We start from the raw sequence: 9,454 nt of genomic DNA, 5'->3' as shown, positions 1-9,454 counted from the left end.
CACAATATTATATTGCAAACAGCCAAATTAATAAAAAATAACTAAAAAATAATAATCAAAGTTAGAGAAAATCCATTAAAATTATAAAAACATACAGAGAAAAAAAACTTTCCAGTTACAAATATATATATGGCATAAGCACAATTTATCATATCATTTTTTCTGATCAGAGACAAACAGTGAAATTTCTTCACAGAACAGATTATGCTAAATGGTAGAGAGAATCTAGAACTGTAAACAGAACTCAAGTGTGCATAGTAAAACAATGAGGAGATATGATAGCTGCTTTCAACATACTATGAAAACATTGATCATATGAATTCTGATGCAAATACAGCATCCACAATCAGCAATGGAATGCTAAATGACTGAGTGAGCAAAGGAAGGTGCAAAATGGCAGTAAGAGTTCTTTGTTCGAGAGAGCAATATAAAAAGCATAGAAACTGCTTGAAAAGTATTCAATAGATACCAAGAGATTCAGTAAAAATTAATTATCTCCTTAATATGTGCAAGAAAGAAATTTTCATAATATATAACTAATTTAGCATAAATGCACCATTAAATATGATGTTATATGTGAATTCATCCATGATGGAAAAAATAAAAAGATAATTTCAAATATATAAAATTAAACAAATATTCTATATTCGACATAAAAATATGCACAACGTAAAATGAGATAGGGTGAACAATGGAATAAAATGTTATTAAAGAATTCTAATACTCACTCATTAGTAAGAGGAATGCTCCAGATAATCAAATGTTGTTAGAAGAACACTAAAAAAAAGATGCTATGCTCCAAGTAAAGTGGTTTCAGTAGACCTGTAATGCTTAAAAATAATCATTTTATTTTAAAAATATGCATAATTAGCGACATTTTTATACATTTAAAAGATATTCATTATATTGAAATAGAATTGAAAAAGGTTCTGATGGAGAAAACAATACAAAAAAGTGGCATCAGCAATAAACAATTTATCACATTAGCAAAATTATCCTAAATATTCTTAGTATTTTTTGCTAGCATTTCAAAAATATTGTTTAGTCTATTCATACAAATAAGTTTCCCTGATTGTATCTATTCAAGCAGAATAAGCAACAGAATATCAAAAGGCTAAAGTGTTTTTCAAAAATAATGTTTCAGTTACTATTAGAAGAAATATGCAAGTTGAACAAGTATATATATATATATATATATATATATATATATATATATATATATATATATATATATATATATATAATCACAGCTTAAATTTTTCATTTCATCAAACTGTTTAATATTTCAAACTAAGAGTAATGGCAGAAATCAGCATAATGAAGCTGACTCTCATCAGAAATTTGCAGTTAAAATATTTTGGAACCTAAACAAAAACTACAGTTTTTCAGAAGTTGAATTATTTTTAACTTTAAAATTAATCAAAACATACACTTACACTTAACTACATCTACAAAATATAACAGCAAAAAAATGAAAAGAAAAAGAGAGAGAGAGAGACAGATAATGAAAAACTTGATTGTTTTGGGAGGTAGTTATTAACATACAAATAATAAAAATGCTTGGAGAGCAAAATCCACAATTATGTTCTTCAAAAAATAATTGTGCATGCACTATTATGGAAAAAAAATTTCTAGAGAATGCAACTGCAAAATATGAATTAGAAATGTATAATAAAGAAAACTAATAAATTTGCATGCACTTTCTATATGATATCAGAAGCTTGATATAATTTTATTGCACTTTACTTTTACTGGTGTTAAGTCTGGAATTTTGATAGCAAAAAATATTAACAACAGCACTTAACAGGCAGATTAATAACAGGCAGTAATTTTTTTTTAACTTTCTGGGCAGAAGAAATTTAATACTGTAAGAAGACACAAATGGGAAAATATTAATAAAATATAATACATATAAAATTTTCTACATTTTAGTCTGTGTACATAGTATAATAGTCTCAAGGTCACATTTACTATTTCATTGTATCGGGAACAATGCAAAAGATAGCAGTGTCACTGTTTCTTTTTTCTTCACGTTATCATTCAGGAGTTTCGATAGCTTTCTACTTCCACAATCTTGGTGAGCCCATTATAGTTTGATATTTTGCTATTTGTTCTAAAATAAAATTACACATATAGTGAGGTATATTGACTTTAACAAAATAATGTTAAAGTTTTAAATTTTATGATGAATAGCCCTAATGTCAAGGGGCAACCAAAGATGGTTATCTATAATGTATATAGATGCTTAAAAGAATTGTCATCTAAATTGAATTCTACAGTTAAAGAGTTAGTTTACAAATGTAAAAAGCAACTGCCAAAATGTGTGCCGTTTTCAACAGAACTGTATAGTGAATTTGTGCAGAAGTTATATAGCAGAAGTAGCTGAAGATCTAAATAAAATTTCAGTTTTTGCATAACCTAATAAAAGAAATCTACAAAAAAAAAATCCATTGTAGACTTGTATGACAAAATCATTGTACATCAAACTGTACATGAGTTTTATGACAGAAATGAATTCTCAAAAGTGGCAAAATCAAAAGTTTGCATATGAGAAAGAATTAAATTTTCTGGATGCACAAAATACTTGAGCATAAATTTGAAAAATTTTGGATTTTCTTACAAAAAATGCTATGGGGGCAGAAATGTTTAATGGGAAACAAAAACACAATTGTTTCTCATGTGAGGCTTTTTGAGAAAATGTGAGTAATGATTATCCAGGATAGTGATTTAACTTGATGAAATATGCATAAGTGCTAACATTCGACTAAATTTATTTAACAAAATTGAACTTACTAAGGTGATTTAAAAATTCCACCGGGGTAAGAATCTAGACTCTATTCCATCCACACAACTTGTATTTCAATCCAAAAGTACAACCGACTATCACAATCAGATGAATAGTGAAGTTTTTAAAATATGGTTTCTAGATTTACTAAAAAAATTGGATGAACCATCTGTCATTGTTATAAACAATGCAAGCTATCATTAACATATGCAGAAAACAATTCCCTGTACAAAAAAAGGCTCATATTGTTGCATAACTTCTGAACTAATTCCTCATAACACCACCAAAACCAGAACAGAACATTTTAAATAACAAAAAGAAAAATACAGAGCATGTAAGCTTGATCAGATAGCCTATGAAATGGGAGATGAAGTGACGGGACTCTTTGAATCATTGACAATACAAAGCAAAAGAGTTTATCTGGATGCAGGGGTAAAGTGAAATTACAAATAAAAATTAAACTTTCACAATGACAGGTGTTAGGAAATTACCCAATGAAACTCTGTTCAACACATTAGAGGATGACTGGAAAAGATGTGTAAAACATGAGGGAAAATAAAAAGAGGACTTTACTAAATCTGGTGATAGAGACGATGCAAACAAAGGGATTGTGATCTACTTACAAAATGACAGTAAAAGCGAAGATGAATCATTTTAAACTGGGAACTTATAAATGAGAGATTTTTTTTAAGTCTATAATATCCGTATTTCTTTCAAAATAAAATATGCAAAAATTTACCCTGATAATCATAACTGAAAGCATATGTATATATTTTTTAAATATATGAATTTATAAAACATGCATGCTATTAAAAGTGTATATTTATTAAACTGAAATTTATCTTTATTAAATTATCTTAAAAAATTCAAGAACTTATTTTTGCATAATAGAATAATTATATCAGAATCTGTTGGACTTATGTTTTCATGTTTAAGTAGTTAGATATTTTAGTAAATTAATATCTGTAACGATAATATGTCGTTTTAGAGTAGGAAAATTTTCTTTACTTTAAAAAAAAAGTAACAAAAATAGGTTTAATATATAAAGCGAAGTACTTTTAATTATTCTAAAGATTTCAAAGTAAAACTTTCATTTAAAAAAAAATTACTAAAGAAAATATCTAAAAAAATTAACGATTTATTAAAATTGTTTTGTTTACATTGCTATTTTAATTCTTAGTGACAAAAATAAATTATGTTAAAATATTTATAAACCTTGTATTAAACATCATAGACAAACAACATCATGTTATTATATTTAGGGAATATATAAGCTTTCAAACAATAGCTATCAGAATATGAAACTATTTGTTTCTTATTCTAATTTAAATGTACTGATGTGCAGAAAAAGTAAGATCTGTCAAAATCATGGTAACAGAAATGGAGAAAATGTGGAGAGGGAAAATCCTGTGACCTTGAAATGCATCTTTTATTTACAGAGACTATAGAACAGGAGGATTTGAACATGCACTCAGTTTATAAGATGGATTTTGAATGTATTCAGCTTCAATATGCTTCAGATAGTATATCAAATATTTTGTATATGATAAAAAGTACCTCGATTTATATATTAAAAGACAATTAGATTTACTTACCAGCAAAATTTTGTCTGTCAGAATTACTCCCTGGAGTTTTTTCTAAGTAAATTTTATCTTATAAATTTAAATCTGTGAAGGCCATGACACAGAACTTCATCCATTTTCCCTGCTGGAAATTCAAAATAGCATTAATACGTCACAAAAATATCATTTTAACTGTTTTTTAATTCTATATAATTCTCATTTGATAAAATACAATGCAATCAAACAAAAAGGTAAGAAATGCAGTAAGTCTAATGTTAAGAAATCTTCACTTCTTTGTCATAGTGAATAAAGAGTACCTATTAAATTATCCTATGTTCATACATTTTGATTCAATAACTAAAATCTTCCCGACATGTTATAAAGTGTGAAGATCTAACTCTCCACACGCTTACTTCCCTAAAGCTATTTATCATTAATTTGGATAATTGTTAAAACCAGCTTTTCCTTAATGTAAAAATATGACTAAATGAATAAAACAAATACTTCTTTAATTCATTGAATCATGAGAAAAGGTACTTATGTATTAACTGCATGTCATGGCCAAATTTTTGGTTTGGCTGCTTTATTTGGTGAACTTTAGATTCGACTGCATTATAACAAAGCCAATAAGCAATAACAATTGGTGATAAATCGCTGGCATGACATAAAGAACAATGAAATATGTTGTATACACTGTTGCTGTATGCTATAACACATATAATATTGATTCAATACCTTTTTTTAGGCTCATTCTAAATGTTTATGTTTTCAGAATCTTACACATGGGATAATTCTTCGCTTCTTTTTTGAGATTATGGGAAATAAGAAATTAAGATCAGCTTATATCAAAACAAACTTCTGTTGTATAAAATTTCTTTTCTAAGAAATGCAAATTATAAATTCTGGAAAAAATGTATATTATTTTTATGAGAATTATGATTTACACTCACATACACACAAAATTAGATATAAAACTAGGTGAATATAGTGAACGTGTGAATATTTATGGTCCCTGGCAATTTTTGATCCAAGATATTTATGATCAATGGCCAACATGGCAATTTTTTGGTCGTGCTAAGGTTGCCGACCTTCATAATATCTCCACAAGAATATCACCAAAATTCTTGTGGTGATATTTCTACCACGACAGAATTGAATCAACATAAATATGATTCATTATTAAATTAATAAAAACAATTTGCATAACATATTGCTATTTTAGAAGTAAATTTTATCCCATTCACAAATAAAATATTTATACACAATTCTAGGAAATATGAATTCCTGAAAAGTTTACTTTTTCTCTAAAATGAAAACAGCAAAGTTTTTAATAAACAAGCAGAGTTCAAACTCATAAATTTGAATTGGGTGAAGGGGTAACATTTCCTTTTGTCTAATTAGAAATGCTAAATTCGCATACTTAATACTTTTTTTGTATACAAACCAAATAAATAGCAAGTCAAAAAATTTAACTTTGATGTTTGATTCCATTCCCATATTCTATACATCTTCTAATCATAGAAATAAAATCATTGTCTCTCTGCTTGTTTGTTCATGAATATAATAATTCAACAATGCTCTGTACTAGAATGACAGATTTGGACATGAGGTCTTTACCCCAAAGATATAGATTTTTAAGAACTGTTCATTGTAATGCAGTATCAGGAAATCCATTTCTCTGTGCATGCATTCAATAATCCAGAAATGCAAAGAGCTGGAGCACAAGAATTTAGCACTCTTATGACCAAAATTGCAGATGTGTATCGAAAACTGGACTAAATCCCTTCACTGTTTGCTGATGTACCTATTTGTTTACATTTGATAAGAAAATTGAAAAATGCGACAACTCTGTTGAATAAAATTTGTCAAATGATTTTCAGAACAAACATGAATTTTACATCAAATTCTGGACCCAATCAGTATGAAGGAAATATATACTTGTCCAAAATGTATACTTTTTTTCATTTTATAAAGAAAGAAAAAGAAGAAAAAAAATGTTCCATTGAATGAGAAAGTTTAGAATGCATATTGATCCATTAAAAACACATATTTATACAAAAATTGCAGATTCATTTAATTCAAATCGTTAGCACTTTTTTATCACATTCATTTGATGAAAACAGAAAAATTTGCAAAAGAAGCTTTTAAAAAAGTTTTACCTATTTCATTCAGATTATGCTTTTATACCCTCAAGTATTCTCTTGGATAGCAGAATGGAAACAATTTCTAAGTTGTAATTATAATAAGAAAAATGCAAATCAAATCAGTAGCATTCAATACAATAGCAAGAAAGTTCACAGTGATTTTATGAACTCAAATTCTTTTTTAATTAATTATAGACCAAACTCTAAATTTAATGAAGGCTCTTTAAATAATTTTTGGTTTCTAAAACAATTAGACAAAAAAAAAAAAGAATACATTGCAGTTGAAAATCAGACTTCATTGCAAAATTGAAAATAAAGCTCAATAAGCATTAAGAGTTATTTAGCAAAAGACAACACAAACAAATTAAATTAGTTGCTCAAAGCAAAAATGATGAAACGATTAGTACTTTAAATAATAACTAAGTTTGTCTTTTAAAATATCACCTTCTATTAATTTCATTAAATTTACAGCAAAACAAAAAATGGTAGCATTTTAATTTATCAATAATTACTAATTTTCACAGATTGCAAACAAAAACAGAACTAAGAACATACATGCCATCATCCTATATAATGATTGACATATATTGGAATTTTTTATGAATAAAGAAAATACTTGAAAAAATTATAAGAGTACCTGCTTCTAGCAACAACTTTTAAACTGTGAACATTAAATTGAAATCAAATGCAACTCATATCTAAATCACAACTTAATACTTCCCCTAAGAAAAAATATTTATCCACTAAATAATGTACTATATCCTATCTAAGCACTTTTTCAGATACTAATCTGTATTTTAATACAATATTGCAGATTTTAAATTAAACCAGGAATAAAAAAAATTAATGCAATGCAAAACTATTTATTAAAAAAATGAGAATAGGAAATATACTATTCTGCATTCAAGTTTTGTATTACTTAACTGCAAAATGCATATCACAATTTAAGTAATAAAAGCTTTTATTATTGGTTTAATGAAAAAAAAATAATGCCTCACAATAACCTAGTTAAATTACAAGACATCAAAAAATTTTAAAAAAATTCTATATTATATTACATTGGGGGGATTAATAGTGTCAAAAAAAAAAAAAACTACTACTAAAAAAACTTTAACATTGGCTATGTTTGAAATTAATTAAGTACAAGTATGTCAACAAAGAAAATAAAATTATGCATTTTTAAAAAAAACCTCCTCATGATGCAAAAAATTATCCATCATATATTCTAACAATGAAGGGGAAAAAAAGAGGGATTGATTATTTCTGAAAACAATAAAAATGATTTGCTCATTTTACTTATGAAAAGTATTAATATCCAATATGCTTCGAAAAACAATTTAAATCTTGACAAATTATGAGGGAAAAAATTGTATGACACCTGAACTAGTATCAATTGATTAGAATAAATTAACCTAATTTAAAGCCAAAGTAAATTGAAAATATTTTCACAATACAGCAATACCTTTTTGTTAAATTTTTATTATATTCTTATTCAAGAAATAAATACTGCAAATTCTTTAAACTAATATCTATGACAAATTTGATTACTCTAGATGTAAAAGTAATACAACTGTAGCAAATCAATACACAAGAAATTTTTGTAAATGTAAATGCAAAAATAAAATCACCAAAGAGCCAGATTCAAATAATAAAACTGTTAAAAGCATAATTCTATATCTGACATCTAAAACTAAATTAAGAGGAAAAATTAAAATAACAAAACTAAGAAAACTGCAACTTCCTCAGAAAGTGAATTATCTTCGATATTCAGAATTAAATTTAACTAAGAGCCAAGTTTGTTATAAAACAAACCAAAAGGAAATATGATAAAATACAGGTAGTGTACTTCATATATTAAACAAACAAAATTTCACACAAATGCAAAGGTTTATATCAAAAAATAGTGTCGGATTCACGTACAAACTACCCAAGCTTAGTGTAATATCTATTATGTAATGACAATTCGGCAATGATGATTTTAATCAGTTATGAAAAATGATACAACTGAACTCAATATAGAACAAAGTAACAAATTTAATTGGAATGAAATGTTTAATTCAGTATTATATTTGTACAAACAAAAATAAAGTTTATTCTTACCTTATCTTTGAGAATATTTTCTCTACGTAAATGTCGCAGCTTGAAATATATTATGTTTAGCTACTTCAAGTTTCACTTCTAACTTAGGACTCTAAAACAAAACAATCCAAGTAAGTGAGTATCACATATATTAAATGCATTATGTGAATATATGTAATAAGGTTTCGTATTTGAAATAGCTTAGAACTTTTTAAAATCTAAATTTAACATTGCCTAAACACAGGACTGGATTATCAAATAAATAGACAGAAGTAGTAGGTAGTTAGATAGATGACTGCTTAAGGTCAAATTTTATAAGTAGGTTGAGAAAATTTTATATAGTATTCGTAATATTTTCTGAGCCCATAAATTTTATGCTTTCCTTTAATTTACAAGAACCTCTTTGGAATTGATTATGTATCATTTAAATATTAGAATATTATTCTAATATTCCATAATTTGTAAGTTTTAATTATATTTAAATATTCTAAAAACATTTTGATATGTGATTTTTTAAAAATATATAATTTTTGATTAAATAGTACTTAGGTTATGTTAAACATTTTTTCAAAAAATTAGATTTTAAAAGAAATTTTAACGAAAACTGACCTTGAAATTGCCTCATAATTAAATGTTTTATCAGTTGATCAGAATTTACAAAATTATATATATAAACATTTTATGGGAAACAGAATGCAAGTGCGACGAGCAGCGAAGAGACTTTGAAATTTTTAAGTTCGTTTTATTCTCTAATCCATTCCAGGAAGCCATAATTATTTACAAGAAGGTGCAGACAAGGCACGTCTGCCACAGTGCCGCACAAAATCAGAAGTGGAGAATAGTGAGAAATAAATTATCCCTCGTCTTATATAACATGAGATATT

At 26.5% G+C, this 9,454-nt stretch overlaps 1 long non-coding RNA gene across 1 annotated transcript; it reads right to left on the bottom strand.

Annotated features, from left to right (window-relative positions):
• Positions 1–720: 720 nt before the first annotated feature.
• Positions 721–8,676, bottom strand: LOC129956853 (uncharacterized). The gene is made up of 3 exons (XR_008782704.1): positions 8,592–8,676; positions 4,381–4,492; positions 721–830 (listed from the first exon to the last, which is right to left on the bottom strand). It is a non-coding gene; the product is annotated as an uncharacterized LOC129956853 (long non-coding RNA).
• Positions 8,677–9,454: the final 778 nt, after the last annotated feature.

This window comes from Argiope bruennichi, chromosome 11 (assembly GCF_947563725.1).
Source record: "Argiope bruennichi chromosome 11, qqArgBrue1.1, whole genome shotgun sequence".
Classification (NCBI taxonomy): domain Eukaryota; kingdom Metazoa; phylum Arthropoda; class Arachnida; order Araneae; family Araneidae; genus Argiope; species Argiope bruennichi.
The sequence above is the reverse complement of the archived record's forward strand: the minus strand, read 5'-3'. Positions and strand labels throughout refer to the sequence as shown.